This window comes from Penaeus monodon, unplaced genomic scaffold, assembly GCF_015228065.2.
Source record: "Penaeus monodon isolate SGIC_2016 unplaced genomic scaffold, NSTDA_Pmon_1 PmonScaffold_3527, whole genome shotgun sequence".
Taxonomy (NCBI): Eukaryota; Metazoa; Arthropoda; class Malacostraca; order Decapoda; family Penaeidae; genus Penaeus; species Penaeus monodon.
In genome coordinates this window covers 1-17,017 of record NW_023658260.1, presented here as the reverse complement: position 1 = coordinate 17,017, position 17,017 = coordinate 1, and the positions used below count along the sequence as shown (strand labels likewise).

The 17,017-nt window shown below is 33.0% G+C and overlaps 1 pseudogene; it reads left to right on the top strand.

The window, feature by feature from the left end:
- Nucleotides 1-8,208: 8,208 nt before the first annotated feature.
- Nucleotides 8,209-13,077, top strand: LOC119570677 (annotated as a pseudogene).
- The last annotated feature ends 3,940 nt before the right edge of the window (nt 13,078-17,017 follow it).

The following is a 17,017-nucleotide window of genomic DNA, read 5'->3' as shown; positions in this document are numbered from 1 at the left end:
GCGCACCATCCCCGGTGACCATGAGAATCAGTGGAGGCGTGCAGTTTGGGCAAGAGGGGGGTTTTACGAGGGGAAAATAAAGGTTTTATCTACACCCTTAGGACTGAGGTTTTTAGTTGTTGCTGTTTTTTGTTGTCATGGATTTTTTGGGGCCCTTTTAATTTGTCAATAGAATTATTTAAAAAGGTTATGTCTAAGGGGCAGTAAGTGTCGTTTTTTGGGATGTCCATAGCATCAGAGTTTAAAAATGAAGTGAGAATATTTTTGGGAAATTTTGGTTTTTTTTCCCAAAAATTAAAAGGGGGTGGGCCCAAAGGGCCAAAACCCCAATAATAAACCCCGTCGGGTAGAAAAAGAGGAATCGTGGTCTAAACGAAGCCCCGGATTTCTGATTTTTAAAAGTTTTAGTTTTAACATGGGTATCACTACTGTAAAATTGATGGGTTTATTTTCTTTCCCAGAAGAATTTTTAAGGGTACTGGACCCCAAAGTAATTCCCCATGCTGGTAAAAAAGGTTTGAGAGATTTGGGGGCAACGTACTAGAACCGGGGCTGCATAATCTGCCAGGGACAAACCGGAAATATAAAAAAAACCCCTTACCTTTTTACAAAATTACTTATTTTGTCATAAAATTTCTCCAAGCAATTTTCTATCTTTTTTGAACTTTTTCCTGGGTGAAGCAAAATTGCGTGACGGGAAAGGGGGGGAAACAATTAAACACCAAGGTATTAAAAAGTTTTCGGGCCTTGCAAAAAATTATGCCCCCTTTACTGGGTCGGGAAGTATTTTTGGTTTGTTAGATTTGATAAGAGGCCAAGAGAAGCACACTTTTTCGAAATCAAAACCCCCCCCCCCCCCCCTTTCCCCAATAAAAACCCTGAAATGAGAAAAAAAAAACCAAAGACGGGGTTGTAGGGCCCAAATAAGTTAAATAAATTTACTGGGGAGCTTGCAAAGAGAATGCTTAAGTATTTAAATAGTGTAGGGGGGGGACTGCCTTGCCTTGGTACCATAATTTTTCTGTCCTTAAAGATAAGGATTACCCGTTGGGGAGGCCTGTTTGAATGGCCTATGAAAACTAGACTTAAGAGGGCTGGGGCGTTTCTTCCCCTTTAAAAATGCCCAAACACATGCCCCGCACCATTTCCCTTTTTGGGAAGCCAGAAATGAAGGATGGTTTTTGGGCCATGGTCTGGTAGGTTTATCGAGTGAGAAAAGAAATCCTTTTCTTGGAAAAAGGTAAGCAAGAAAGCCCCATAGTATAAATTTAGTTTAAGAAACAAAAGAGGGTTTCCCCTTTTCCCGTATTTTTGGGGAGGAGTGGATGAGGGCAAATGGGTTTGGGGCCGGAATGGCTGCATTGATTTGCAAAAAGGGTAAAAGGTTTGGCCCCATAAGCAAATTTCAATTTTTTTTATTTTCTATAAGAGAGCACTTTAGGAAAGGCCGGGGAAATTTTTGCAGATTTATTTGGAAAAATATGAATCTACCCCTTTTTGTTTTAGACATTTCCTTTTTCTTGTTGTTTCCCCCCCACACTTTACCCCCAGGAGTGTAAAGTCAATGATTTGCCCACGGGTTTCAATTCTTTCCCCCCTTTGAGTTTCTAAACAAATTTTTAGCCCTTTTTGCTAAAGAACAGAAAACCCTAGGGATTTATTTCCCAAAAAAATTTTTTTCCCAAAAATACTGTAGATCGTTTTTCCTTTCTAAGAAACTTTATTGAGGGCCCTTGCTGGGGGGAAATGCTTGGTTTCCTCTGGAAAAATGGAGGGCCTAGCTTTGGGGAAAATTTTTTGGGGGAAAAATTTCCCAAAAAGCTAAGAAGAGTTTCATTTAAAGGGCCAGCAGGGTAAAATTTTCCCGCCGAGGCAACCTTTTTAAAAAGTCATCATAGTACAAGGGTGGTATTTGGGGGCGTAACAGGGACGGAGTTTTTTTGCCCCAAAAAGGATGGCCCCTAAATATGGACAATGACGGGGTGATTTTGGCAGTGCTTGTAGTTTGCGCTGATGTATAGAGTATAGACTTTAATTTTTTCCCAACCAAGAAGTGGGCATTTTTTAAGGGGCAAATGAGTGTATGGGAAACCTTTGGGTTTTGGGTGTAGTAATAATAAACCCTTAACCCGGTTTTTTCCTGCGGTGGGTTCCTTTGAGCCCCGGACCGGACGAAGGGGAGGGAAAATACCCCCAAATAAGAAAGAACACCATTTTTTTTCCCTAATGCCATGAGGTTTTAGTGAAAAGGAAAAGAGAGAGAGAAGAAGGGGAGAGGAGAGAGAGAAAAAGAGGAGAGGAGAGAGAGGGGAAAAAAGGGGGGGAAGAAAGGGGGGAAAAAAGAGAGGGAGAAGAGAAAAGAAGAGGGGGGGAAGGGAAGGGGGGGCTAAAAAAAAAATTTAAATAAATTGGGGGTCGAGGTTCCCAAAGAATAAGGGCCCAGGAAAGGGGAAAAAAAAAAAGAAAAATTTTGGGGGGGGAAATGACCATTCTAAATTTTAGTTTTAAAAAATTGTCTTAAGTTCTTTTGGCCGGGGGGTTAAAAAAATTAAAAAAAAGAATGTTAGGGCCTAACTTTTTAAAAATTTAAAGGGGTTTAAAAAAAATTTTTTTAAAAAGGGGGAGAAAATGGGTCACCGTAGATTTAATATCAACAACCCCGGGAAAAAAATTTTTTAAAATTGGGAACCAAAACCCCAACCACAAAAATATTTTGGGTGGTTTTAACTATTTTTTTAATTGGTATTTAGACTCAGTAAGGTGATTAAATGGGGGAAAGTAAAGAAAAAAAATCGTTAAAAAATCGAAAATTAAATTAAAAAAAAAAAAAATAAAAAAAAAAAAAAAAACCCCTGGGGTTGAGCTCTGGGGAAAGGGGAAAGGAAAAAAATTTTTTTATCCCCGCATTTTTAAAAAAACCCCCCATTTAATTTTTTCTTCAAAAAATTTTTCCTGAAAAAAAACCCCAAAATCTAAAAATTTTCCCCCTTTTAAAATTTCCCCCCTTTCCCAAATTCTAAAATTGGGGCCAGTTTTTTTCCTTTTTTTCTAAAAATTTTGGGGGGATTTCGGTTTAAAAAAAATATTTAAAGGGGAGGCACAAGCTGGGCCCCGGGTGGCGAAGGATGTCTAGGGGAGAAAAAAAAAAAAAAGAAAAAAAAAAAAGTAGAATTTTTTTTTTTAAATTTGGGATTTTTTTTTTCCCTTTTTTGGTGTTGTTTTTTTGGGTCTTATATTTAATAATTTTTTAAACAAAAAAGTTGGGTTTTTTTTTGGGGGGGGGTTTAGGGTCATGAAGGGAGTTGGGGAGAAATTGCTATTGGGTTTTAAGGAAAGGAAAATTTTAAGCGTTTTTTTTTATTTACAGGGACTTTGCTTTATTTGGGGGTTTTCCAAAAATTGTTTTAAAAAAAAAAGGAAATAAGGGTGGGCATTTTTTTTTCCCGAAAAAATGTTTTTTAAAAAATTTTTTAAAAAGGAAAATTTTTAAAAAAAATAAAAAAAGTTTAATAATCTTGGTTTTAAAAAAGGAATAATAAGTAAAAAGAAAGTTCGGTTGTAAAACTTTTGGAAGAATTTAAATTTTTTTCCCCAAAGAAAAAAGTTGAAATAAAATTTTGCGAATAATGAAAAAAGTTTTGCCTCCCTTTTTTTAAAAAATTTTTTTTTAACCTTTTTTTTTCTTTTCTTTCTAAAATTTTGAATTTTCCCCCCAAAATCCATGAAAAAATTTGTTTTAGTTAGGTTTTGGGGGAAAGGGTTTTTAAAAATTATTAAAAAAAAATTTTTTTTTTTTTTTTTCCCCCCAAAAAAAGAACTAAAAAAAAAATTTAAAAAAAAAGGGGGAATAAAAGTGTTTTTTAAAACCCGAAAAAAAAACTTTTGGGAAGGGGAAAAATTTTTTGGATTTTTTTCGAAAATAAATTTTGGGCTAATGGAAAAAAAAAAAAAAACCCTTGAAATTAAGGGGGGAAAAAATTTTTTTAAGAAAAAAAAAAAAAAGGGGGATAATTTTTTTTTATAAGGAAATTGATATTTTGCATAAAAAAAACCTTAAAATTTTTTCCATGTAAAAAGGGTTAAAATTTAAAAAAAAAAAAAGTGTCTGCAGCGGTTTCCTTGACGAAAATAAGATCCTTTTTCCTCATGGGAAAAAAATGGCAAATAAAAAAAGAAGGGATACAGTTTAAGAGAAGAAGAAGATTTTAAACCCCCATTTTTAAGTCCCCATTGTGTTTTTACAAACAAAAAAATTTTTTTTTAAATTATTTTTAAATTCCCAAAAATTGTATTCCAACTGTTTTAATATTTTTTTGGTTAAGATCTTTTTTTAGTTTTGGATTATTTTGTTTTTTATACTTTTTTTTTACTGTTTTTTTAAATTTAGGTTTCATACATAAAATGGTGAGATGTTTCATTTTAAGGGTTTTCAAGATTTTTCCGGGGTTTTCTTTTTTTTAAAGCCCAAAAATATAGTAGGTTACAGAACAAATAGCTTATATCTATCACACCTGATATTTGGGCCCACAAAGGGCCCCCAAATGACAAAAAAAAGTGAATAGATGCCCAAAAAATTTAGACCATAGACAGAAGTGAAAAAAAAAATTTGGTGCTTTGTTAATAAAAGGGACAGTTTACCTGGGGTCTATGGGACAGAACCCCCCGCAGGATATATATATACTGGGAGTCCCGGGGGCAGAGCCCATGGTAGGGAATATATAGTTGTAGTGTATAAAACAAAAAGGTTAAGGTAGATGGTTTATTGGTTAGAATGCATGGTTTTTTTTTCCACGGGGGATTGGATTATGTGAAATCTTGATTTTTACCGAAGATGGGTTTGCCTTAAGTTTTTTCGAAAGGTGGTCTCGTCCATAGACTTTAAAAGGGGCAAGGACATCTGTAGAGTTTCATTTGCCGATTTTAAAAATTTTTTTCACTTTTTTGTTCTCTATTCTTTTTTGAGGATATAATATTTTCTGGGGAAAACCTGAGTCCTGTCAAAAAAATAACCCAGTCATAGGGAAATTGTTTAGTGTGTCTGGCAAAAAAATTTATTGTCGCATGGGTGGCAAATTACAGGGGACCCCCACGTAAATAAGATTATTGTGATTTACACATAAGGCTCTACAAGTGTTATCATTAAGAAGTCAGTTATTAGTCACCTGTCTCACCTTTTACCCATTTTTCCTGTTTTTTTTAAAAAGTGCCTTTTTTTTTTATTTCTTTTTTTTTAAATATCACCTGATTTAAAAATTTAATAATCATAAATAATAAGAATAATAACAGTATAAATAAAATAGTATTTTAAAGGGAAAAAACTATTTTCCCCAAAATTTAAGGATTGGGGAAAATCAGGAGAGCACACGGCCCATGATTTCGTGAGTAGATTGTATATAACAAAATTTACCCAAAAAAACAAGGGGCATAAAATTAGGTTAAATGGGGGATTAGGTTAAGTAGCTATAGCCAGGTATTTAATTTGACCCTTTAGTAGTTGAATGTTAATTGGGGTAAATATTGGTTGCGGGGACAAAATGTCCTTAGCTTTTAGGTTTTGTGGGGGACAGCAAATTCCAAAAAAACAAGTTTAAAGTTTCTATTGCTGAAGATGTAGATTTGCTCTTGCAAATTTTTATTTGTTAAAAATGTTCGTAAAAAAAAAAAAATCTTTTAACACACTGTTGATTCTTTACTGATGAAATGAAGCTTTGGGGTAATAAATGTCAAAATCAGAAAAGAAAAAAATTTTTTCCCATTTTCATTTCCATAAATTTTTCAGATTTGCGGGGGGCCCCGCCCTGTTTGGGAAACCCTGGCAAGAACAGGCAGATACTCTAGCCCCTATGTACAGTCCAATCATACCAACCCTGTTTCTCACTTTTCTAGCCCCGGGTTTTTACCCCCGCTTAAAATCCCTTCCTTATCCCAATGGCAATCTTTATAAAATATACCCCTAATAAATTAATACTGTGAAATATCAATTTTGGTCAGCTCCCTTTATCAGAACAAGTTGGGGGGACCGGCCCCCCCACTTCGATTGCCACACCATCAACACACTCCTTCTGATGTCACATTTTGATCCCCCTATGTTCCCATGAATGCCTTTTTAGTTCCACAATTTTGTTTTCTTCCACGCTTTGGGGAAAACCCGTACCTTTCTTTTCCCCTCCACCTGCCCCCTTTCCCATACCTATTCGTTTTCAAATTCTAAATTTTCTTTTAAACCCCTTTTTCCCCCAAAATATCCTTCCTTACCCTAAACCCCAAAACCCAAACCCCAACTATTTACCATTTTTCCCTTTTAAATATTAACTAGATAGTTTTAAAGTATGGGTTTTTAAAAAATTATAGGGCCCCCCCCTTAAACCTTCCTTAGTGACATTATTAGATTTTTAAAATTTTTTTGTTTTAACCATTAATAGTTTAAACTTTCACCAGAAAGAGAAAAAAAGGAAAAAAAAAAAAAAAAAAATTTTTATTCCGAAAAATGAAAATATTGCAATTCTCTCTTTTAAAAGAAAACATTTAAATAAACCTTTATTGAAAAATTTAAAAAGGTTAATTTGTCTTTCCCGTTCAATTTTTTTTTTTTTTTTTTTTTCCCAAAATAGAAAGGGTTTTAACCCAAAAAATTTCCACTCTATGGATTCATATGGGAAGGTTTAACCCTTCTGTTAGATATTTTAAAGCCTAGTAGTTCCGTTCTGTGAATGATTTAAATTTTTTGATTAATTTTAAAAGTTTTAAGTATTTTAAACAAATTTACACAGTAAAGTGAAAACAAGGGAAAAGGGTAAAAAATAAGCTAGGGAGGACTTTTAATTGACTCCTTGGTGATTAAACACTTTGGGCTTTTTATGTGAAAAAAAAATAAAACAACTAAATTCACGTCTGTTCTTGCCATTTTTGGGTCGTGATTAATGTGGTATGTATGTATTTATGAACATTAAAGGTATTTTCAGTTTTTTGTTAACCCGTCACAAACTTTAAATCTGAAACGTGATAGAAAAATTCGTTGCTATTTGTTACTTCTTTCTCAGTTGATTTATTGATGTGAAAAAAAAGTAGGAGGGGGAAAAAATGGGTTTTTCTTTACATATGGATGACTCCCCAGAACTAAATCCCAACATAAAAAAAATTAATCAGCAATCTAATTGCCTGATGGGCATGCAGAGGGGGGTTAATGGGGGGGTATCCCCCCAAAAATACCTGTGAAACATTGCCTTCCCTCATAACCGCAAAAAAGCGAAAATTAAAAACCCCAAAGGGACTTGGGCGGGAGCAGTGCTTTCCGGCTTTTTTCTTTTATTTGTAGGTTATCGTTTTGTGTTGCGGTTATTTTTTGTACTGACGATTTAATCTTTTTTCAATTGCCCGGTTAGTGTGCCATCTGTAAGATTAACAAAATATGAAAATGTTGAGGAGGGAAGAAATCAAAAAATATCTTTAATTATGGTTGCACTTTTTTTTAGGCATGCATTTTTTTGGAAAAGTTAAAAAAAGGGCCCTTAATAAGGCTCATACTAGGGCCCACCTAGGCATTACCCCTTTTTTTTCAGTTACAAAGAATAAAACTTGATGGGGAAATAAATTTTGTTCAGCCCCCCCATTCATACCCCTTGTTGGTGGTCTTTTTGGATATTTACAAAAAATCAATTTTTTAAATTTTTTTAAAATCCATGTACAATGAGTTTTTTCTGTGTTGGGACAATCAAATCTTGGGGCCCTTAATTGATTAATAACCCCCCGCTTTTCTTAAAAGCCCCCCTGCCAGTGATGCTAATCAGTTTTGAAATTTTCCCAAAAGCTGGGTGAAGGGAAAGGGCCCCGTGATTTTGGGGTGCCCTAAGTTGTGTGTGCTAAACTGTTGTTTGTTGTTTAGCCCCGACTGAATCATTGAGAGATACTGCTCTTGAAATTTTTATTATTTTTTTTTTATTATTATTTTTTTTTTGTTTGGCAAACAAATTTTATTAATATATATATTTTAATATATATATATATTAAAATTAAAATATATAATTTATAATATAATTTTTTTTTTTTTTTTTTTTTTTTTTTTTTTTTTTTTTTTTTTTTTTTTTCCCCACAAAACTTACAATTTTCCTAGAAAAAACACAAAGAATATTTTATATTTTACGGGTACTAAGTTCTATCTAGTTTTGAGGAGCATGGTGTTTTTTTTTATTTTATCTAATGATCTTTCAAATGCTAAAGACTGATTTAGAGGCACATCAGAATAGTAGATGCTGGACAGTCCCAAATGCCAGGTGCGATAGCTGTTTCATCTCTACACAAAGACAATGACGACGGCCAATTAAAAAAAATTTCCTTCAAGATTTTTCGGGATGCAGGGACAGGTACCCTAATAAACTAGCTTTTTCAGTATAAAATAGCCTAAATCATCCCCCCTCCCCTCAATATAATAAATTAAAAACACCAATACCAGGGTAGATGACATGATTTTTCTTACATTTTTTTTAGATTGATACTTTGCATTTTATACAAAAACTAAAATTGGTGTTAGCTTGGGGGGTTGTGTGTGAGGTTCTTTTTGTCCCTTTTGTTTTTTTTTTTTTTTTAAAAAATTATTTTTAAATTTTTTTTTTTTTAATTAATTATTATTTTAAAAAAATGTTTTATTTTGAGGGGTTTTGTTAATTTTAGTTTTTTTCTTTTTTTAACAGTCGGGCGGGGGTTTTTTTTTATATATTTTGTTTTTTAAAAATTTGTTAAAAAAAAAAATTTTAAAAATTATTTTTAATTTTTGGGTTATTTTATTTTAACCCAAAAAAAATTTTTTCCCCTTTTTAAAAACAAAAAAAAAGTTTTTTAAAAAAAAAAAAAATTTTTTTTTTTTTTTGGGGGGGGGTTTTTTTTTTTTGGGTTTGTTTTTTTTTTTAGGGGGGGGGTTTGGGGGTTTTGGGTTTGGGGTGGTGTGTGTGTGGGTGGTGTGTGTGTGTGTGTCGGTGGTTGAAATATCTCGGAGATTGAAATCATATCTGAATAAGTCATTATCAGATGCCAATGTATGTTTCAAGCAGGTGTACCTAGTGAAAAAATGCTGACAACAGCATTATGTCCTTGTTACCCAAAAAATAACAGGGGTGGCTTAAACCAATCATACAGTAATTTCCACATTATGTATGAATTTTGTAAGTAACTTAAACCAAGTGACCCCTGATTTCCTTTTTGCTCATTTTTGGAAAAATATTGTGTGGTGCTGCAAAATCTAGTGGGTAATTGTGTGCTCCTTTTGCTTCCATTTTTCCCTTGATGTCGGAAAAGCCCGCCCTTTTGGCCGGATTGCAGAAAAACCCCACAGAGTGGAAAGGAAGCTAATCACATTTTAGAGCAATATGCATATTTTTGTAGGTCAAAAGTGTAAACTTTCGTGGATAGATTTGAGTAATTATATGCTTTGTTTTTTTCTACATGAGAAGGTAATATTTTTTGCTTTTTTGAATTTGTGAAAATTGATAAATTTCATGTTTTTACCATTTTTATTGTACATTTTTTTTTTTTTCAGGTACAAGAGAATTCCCGGGCCCAAAACTGCGGGATTAGAAGCATTCTTTGATTTCTTTGTGCTAGGGGAAACACAAGTTTGGGTAGGTACAGATATTCATAAAACCCTGTAGATTGTTTTTAAAATACACCCCAAAATCGAGTTTGATATTGATAATGAAACGTGAATTTTAGATTGTCTGGTTTTGCCCTAGTAATTTAATTTCTTAAAATGTCTTGCTCTATTAGAATTAATTAAAAAATCTAGATTTTTAGTATAATATTTGTCAAAAAATTTAATTTCAGGGTCAAGGAAAATGATACTCTGAAAGAAACTCTTAAAAAATTTCAAAAGAGAAAGACTAAAGTGACTGTCTATAGCAGCAAGACCAGACCTTACAACAGTGTTATTACCCCCTTCCCAACCCCTGGGGGGACAGGGGGGCTTGGGTATCCTCCGATTTGTTCCTTTTAGGGGCAAATGAGAATGTTTGGGCTATACTTTTTAAGTACTGGTAAAAAGGGGTTTGTAGATTTAATTAAACTTTTTTGGGAAAGGATTTATGATACCCGTTGATTGCACAATTACCCGCACCCCTTTTTTAATCTACAGGAAGTTGAACGGGAATCTCCAGCAGACATTGCTGGCCTCCAGGCCTAAACAGATTATATCATTTGGTGCGACTCGGTCCCGCACGAGAGTGAGGGGCCTCTTCCACATTGAAACCCATGAAGGTCGACCACTCAAGCTCAAAGTGTACAATGTTGACACAGAGCTTTTTAGGGAAGTGACTGTTACCCGATTTCTCAGTGGGGAGGTCGGAAGGGAAGAATTGGTTACTCTTTCTTTGTTTTCCCCAATCATAAGTGAACTTTTAGAGAAGGGGAAATGAAATTGTGAAATTGTGGAGTGTTGGTTTTGGTTGTATGACCCCTGATGTAGATATGATGTTTTAGCCTTTTCACTTTTTTAAACTGTTTAAACTCATTTGGGCCTTTAGTTGGGGCACCTGACTTCCAATTCCGAACTTGGGGAGGTTCCCCAAGTGTATTGAGATATGGTATTAATATTATTATTATTATTATTATTATTTATTTTTATTATATTATTATCATTATCCCCCTTATCATTTATATTATAATATAATTTAATATAATATTATTTAAATTATGCTTGTTTTATTCAAATGCGCTAATAATAAAAGGGAATAAAGTAATAAAAATGAATCCCAAAACAAGGGAAAAGGGGAAACAGGGAAGATAGGTAGGACTAAAATTTGATATTTTAAGCAAGCACTTATGGTGCCTTTAATTTAAATTGAGTGGGGAAGCATTACTTTTGCATAAGGGCTATTTAGTTATAAGTAAGAGTCCTTTTAAAGATTTGTCCCCATATATAATTTTTATTTTATCTTTTAGCTTGGGATGTGGGTTTGGCTATGGTATTTATCGTTTTCCTACCCAGGTAAGTACCCCAAACAAAACCCGCTAAACCGAGGCTGTTTTTTCATCAGAACCATTTTCGGGTAATGATTTTTTTTTAGGTAAAAAAGTAAAAAGTTTGTTTTGAAAAATTTTAAAATTTGAAAAATTTTTAGCCCCAGGGGTGAGTAGTGTGAATTTTTGTAATCCTGTCTTCTGGTAATTTTGGAAAAGTTTATAGAAGATCATTTTGATGAAAAATAAACTTGGGATGGAACCTTTTTATTGCCCTCATTTTTTTGTAATACAATTACTTTTATTTTTTTTAGGTGGCCATGGGGAACGGGTGATACGTTTTTTTCAAGTATAAATGATATGGTTTTTCAGAAAGCACACGGGGCACAACTCAAAATTCCTCCACCCCCCTGCCTTTTTTTTTTTTTTTAAACAGCCCCTGAAGCTAATCCAGCATATGTACAGCCACAGCAATGCTGTACCATGCTGCCAGCCCGTGCTACTACTGCTGTGCCAGTTACCACCCCTTCACATTCACTCCAACTTTATTCCCCCCCCGCTTTAGCTGCAGCAAGTGTCACTTCCCCAGTTGTTCCAGCTCCAAAACCCTTTTTCTCAGGCCCATTGCCACCCTATATGAGTCCCAAACAGTTGAAACTCCCCCCCCAAAACCCCCATCATTGCACTCCCATCCAAACCCCATACCGCCACCAATGAAGTTCCCCTGAGATACCAAGCACCAAAGCTTCAGCCTTCAGCCCTGCCACAGCCCAAACCCCTTTATAGGGTGGGGCCCCAACGTCCCCGGGCATGGCTCCTCCGGGATAGGAGGGTTGAAAGGGCCCCACCTAGTGTTGGGATTACCACACCGATGTCCTGCCCCAGCCACCAGCACCCTCTAAATATGTACTTCTCACCCTATGGTCACCCACCATTTCCCCCCCTTTTTGCAGGTTGTATCAATATGTCATAGTTTATTTTAAGTTGTGGACTTGTTGTGGGTAATAATGTGTTTTCCCTGAAAAGAATTATGCATGTCAATTACCAAAAAAGTAAATTCTTTGTGAATATGAAAAAATCGAATATATATTTTTTTGGAAAGTAAAAGCAGGAATGTGTACAGTTTAGATTTAAGTTTTTCGGGAAAACCCCTTTTTAGCACAACATTGAGCGATTTTCTTTTTGCCACAATAATTACTTTTTAGTTAGTTCACATCTGTCCATCATAATTGCTATGTATACAGTAACACAGCACTCTTTATTCATAAAGTAGCCCAAAAGGGGGAATTTATATTTTGGTTTTATGAATTAGATTTAGACTTTTTTTTGACCACTAGCCCATCAAGCCTCAATCCCAGGGGTGCCCGTGAACCCCCAAATTAAACTTCGGGTGCCCCCAATCACAGGAAACCAACTCTTATGTAAATATGGATGTATATCGAAATGCTCGATATTTTGGAATCTATAACTAAAACAATGACTCAAGCGTAAAAGGGTTGTCACTAGGGAACAAAAGGAAAATTTATTTGCATTTTTAAAAATTTTTTCATTTCATAAATAAAAGCAATATAAAGGGTGACATTAAGTAAATCAAAATACCCTGTCCTTTCAGTAAATGCCCCGTTGCCCCCAGAGTCATTCAAGGAAAACCCCCGCAACCCACCTGCCACTTTTCAGCCACAAACCCGTTAGTAATTTAAACCCAACCACTCTCTAGGTATAAGCGTATTAAAGTGAATTATTTGGAAATTTCCCATAAGTTGTACGTGGGAAGGGAATGCATCATGTAATAATTTACAAAAAGAATGAAAAAATGTTCCAAACCTTTCTGTCCAGTTTCTAAAGCGTATGAAACCCTAGTTTATGCCCCAAGTTTAAAATTGTTTCATGACTTTTACATATGAAAAAATTTTATATCAGAAATTTTTTTCAGGAAAACTTGTAGCAATCTTTTTTTATTTTTTAAACCCCTTACTTGGGTAAAGAAACCCCTGAGTGTGATAAATTTGGGTGTTTTATACAACGGCAGACACACTGGTGTGGACTTGCTACATAAAGCTGAACACCCCGCTCCAATGCCCTGGCGCTTGTGCTGTTAAGGGTACCTGCAACCAAGTGGTTTGTTATGTGCTGGTACTGTGCCCGGGCGGGGGAGGGGTTAAGTGAGAAAATGTTGGGGTTTTTGAATGGCTAAGATCAAATAAAACGAGATCTCTTTGGGGTGTAGGGGAAATTTTCCCTTTCCAAATGAATGATAAATTTAAATTTGAAAAATTTCCATATTTTGTATTGTGATAAGTCTTTTTGGAGAAACCTTTGTTATTTATATATCCTTTTTTTTTTTTTTTTTTTTTTTTTTTAAATTTAGAACTTTTTATGTTGTGGGGGTCTGTTTTTTAAAATTTGGTGTTATAATTATGAAGTCTTTTAGGTTTTTTATCAAAAAATTCTTTTTGTCTGTTGTTTCATGAGCAGGGACTGTTCAACCTAAGATGTTACCATAAAACTAAAAGCTTGTAGACTTTCTTTTATTACGAACTTTGATAGTGGGAAGATTTATTTTAATATGCAATTAAAAAATTTTTTTTTGGAATTCAGCTTGATAAAAAAGGGAAAATGTTTAAAAAAGGTTGTTTTGGGCACATTTTTTCCAAAAAAGCTCTGTGTGAGTAAAGGGCATTATGTGAGCATTAAAACTTTCAAAGGTTAATTGAGAATGGGTAAAAAGTGTACCAAATTTTGAGTTTTTTTGAAAAAAGAAAGAACATTTTGGCCTTAGCCTCTGGGGCTAGCCTTTTTATGTTAGACCTTTAAAAATTAATTTTTAATTTTATATTCTTAAAACATTAAAATTTTCTGAAGTGTACCCTTAAAATTTAAAGCCATAATAATGTTGTTTTTTTTTTGGTGTATGGCTAAAAAATTTTATCATTTTCTTTTTAAATTTGTATAAATGAAATATGATTTTGAGGTACTTGCTGTTTTGATTTTATATCTGTGTGTAGTTCAGTAAACAGCCTTATCAATCTTTTTTTTCTTATTAATTCGCAGTCCCCCAGGAGAAATTTGAGAAAATTTATGGGGTTTATTTTTCAAGGGTCCTGACTCTGTGAGAATAAATTTATTTTCATTATATAAATATACTATGAAAAGTATTATTTTTTTTCATTTACAGTAAAGGAATTGGAATGAAAAACCCGGTTTAGAAAAAAAAAAATTTAAAAAAAAATGGAGTTTAAATTAAACTCCCCTTAAAATTTTTAGAAAGAGATACAGTTTTATTTAATTCTTTGAGAGTAAAAACTAAGGAATGTACTATATGGAGAGCAAATTTATAAAACTTTGTAAAAACAGATTTTATAATTTATTGTTTTTATAGGTTTTGGATGAAAAAATAATATAACTGCATATTTTTATTTTCAATTTAGTATTGTCTAAATTTTATGAGAAAAAATTAGTTCCATTCATATGCAAATCCCTGGAGAGAGAATGTTTCGATTTTAAAAGCCCCGTATTTCGTTCCTGAATAGTGGCATCACACAGATGTTAAAAAATTTTAATAGGTGAAAGTATTTTTTTAACAAGGCACTTTCCTATAAAATTGAAATTTTTTTGGAAATGCACAGTTCATGCAAACTGTTTAAAGTCAGAGAAAAATTTCCCAGGGTTGATTTTTTAACATAAGGTCAATTTTAAAAAATACAAAAAAACGCTTGTAAAGATGCACGGGGATCAAAACTTCAATTCCCTGTTTTAGATGTCCAAGCCGAATAATTACACATTTCTGAATCTTAATTTTCTTTAGCAGGTTTTCCCAGTGGCATTATAAAAATTAAGTATTCCCTTTTTTAAACAAATTATCATCCATCAAATTAAGAAAGGATTTCCAAATTTTTCTTTAAAGGTATAAAGTTCTCATCGCGCCACAAAATATTTTAAATTTTGGGATAATTTTTTTAAAAAAAAAGTAACTTTTCTTAAAGAGCAGAATTAGAAAACTGTATTGCAGTGAACCAATACAAACAACATCATAAGCAAGAAGTGTGTTATGCAGCGCTTTCCCCTCAAAAGGTTAAGGAGATAGTAAATTTTTCAGTGCTATTAGTTCAATAACCAGTGTTTTTTTTATATTTTAACGTAGCAAACACCATTTTAAAACCCTTTTTTAAAAAAAAATTATTTAAATGTTCATTTTTTTTCTTACTTCAAGGCTACAGCAACTCTGTGGGGGTTTTACATTCCCCATTGAGTGGTAATATGATTTTTTTTTTCTAAATTTTTCCATTTGTTAATTGTTGTTCCCTGATGATGAAATATTTAAAAAAACAAAGGGAAATCCTGAAAATCAGAACTATGTAGCACATTATGAAAAGGGGAAATTTGAAAAATACTTGGGTTGACCCTCCACTGAAAGTTGTTTTTTTTTCACTAATTTCTACAAACCTTTAAAACAAATTTAAAGGAATAAACTCTGGTGAAAAATAGTTATAACCCCTTGCATTAACAAATGTCTTGTTTTTATAAAAATTTGAAAAGGGTCAGAGGGTATTACTGCCTCTGTTTTCTGGATGACTTTGGGAACAAAATTTATAATTGTGGCGGTAGATTAGTCCACAAAATGGCAAAAAAATTAGGGGATATTTCATTTTCGAAAATATTATTTTGGGTGTTAATTTTGGTTTTGTATTTGAAAATTTCATCCCAAAAATTCTGTTGAGCTTTGAATTTTGTGGTTATATAAAGTGGTGTATATACAAAGTACACCAGGTATATTTTGACGATTTTTAATATTTTGGACCTAAAGCTGAAAAAAAATTCAAATTTTAGCCTAAAATTTTAAAAAGTTGCCCATTCCCTCTGGGAAATTAGGAAATTTTTGCCAAAATTTGTTCAATAAAAAACCCATTAAAATTATAATTTTTGGTGTTTTGTTATGTTTTAATTTTTTTGTGTAAATGAAAACTTTGTCGGGAATCTTTTTTCTGTAAAGGCCTGTTGCAAGGGAGATGAGGGCAGACATTAGCAGGCTGAAGGGTGATTTTACGGTGAGAAAATGGGGAAAAATATTGTTTACCAAGTTTTTGTCCAAGTGATATCACCTCATTGTAAACCCCAAGGGCCCAGTGTTTAAAACCCACCTTGTGTACGGGCCCTTCTGTTTAACCCCCAAATCAATTTCTTATTATATATAATTATACAGAAAAAAAAATTTTTTTTAATATATTAAATAATATACACGATTTAAATTTCCCTCTGGTTAAAAATAAATTTGGGGGAAACAAAAATTTGGTTCAGTAGCCCTTTGTCCTTTTTTTGTATTTTTAGTACAGCACAAATACACCTTGGGTTTATTTAATAGTAAAACAAGGTTTGTGTATAGAATTTTAAATGATATTTTGAGGTTGATGCTTAGAAATAGCTTGCACATCTTTTCTTTAGTTTAATTTAAAAAACTGAAGACTTTATTTTAATTTTTTACATATAAAAAGAGCTTTGAGGTCTGTCAAATATTTCCATTTTCAGAAGTGATTTGAGGGGGGAAAAATTTAAACTCCAAATTCAAATTAATTGATAAAAAAATATTTCCCAGGTTTGGGGTTTGCCAAGAAGTAAGACCTAAAAGTTTTATTTTTACCAAAAGTATTTTCCATTTTTATAATGAAATAAAGCAAAAAATTTTTTTTTAAAATTTTTATCAGCTCCATTTATACTTTTTTTACCTATTTTTGGGGATTTTGCCCTGGTTACACAAGACCTGTACAAGAAACTGACTTTTTTAAAATATAATAATAATTTAAAGGCTGGGCCCAAATTTTTTATCATTTTATTTTTGATAATCTAATTTTTGTTTTAGTTTTTTTTTTATGTGGGAAAAAAAAGTCAGTTGGGTCCAAATGAATTTTGTTGGCTATTTTTTGACTAAACCCAATGACATTTGTGGTTTTTTTCTCCCCTTTTTTAGTGCATAAAATAACATTGATGTAAAAAAAATTTTACTTACCCCAAATGCTTTGGCCCACCTTTTTTAAATTTGAATTGTGAAAAAAAAAGAAAGTATATTTTGGTCTAAATC